At 37.7% G+C, this 334-nt stretch overlaps 1 protein-coding gene across 1 annotated transcript in view; it reads right to left on the minus strand.

The window, feature by feature from the left end:
- LOC113212595 (microphthalmia-associated transcription factor) overlaps positions 1 to 334 on the minus strand; it is a 78,961-nt gene that overhangs the window by 74,477 nt on the left and 4,150 nt on the right. The window lies entirely within an intron of this gene.

A 334-nucleotide genomic window follows, 5' to 3' on the forward strand; every position in this document is an offset into this window, starting at 1 on the left:
CGTGTGGGGCACCCCAACTTACAGTAGGAAGGCAAATCCAACGCGATATGAAACAGTGAGACAAGTTTATTATTAAGTAGTCAAGGTACGATACAACAAGTTGCGTCGTGGAGTTCAAAAAATAGAATTTCTTACATTGGGAAGAAAATATTCGAGAACCATGATAGTACTCTCATCTTTCTCCTGAGTGTGCTTTAAATCAATGGTAACGATGGATTCAGTATACCGTAGAGAAAATCGAAGCAGACAAGCCATTAAGTAGACATCTACAATTTCTCAGATTGTTTGAAGTTAACAGTCACTGTAAATACAACTGTGTACATAGTACACTCTT

The sequence above is a fragment of the Frankliniella occidentalis genome, unplaced genomic scaffold (genome assembly GCF_000697945.3).
Source record: "Frankliniella occidentalis isolate FOCC.00 unplaced genomic scaffold, Focc_3.1 Scaffold35, whole genome shotgun sequence".
Taxonomy (NCBI): Eukaryota; Metazoa; Arthropoda; class Insecta; order Thysanoptera; family Thripidae; genus Frankliniella; species Frankliniella occidentalis.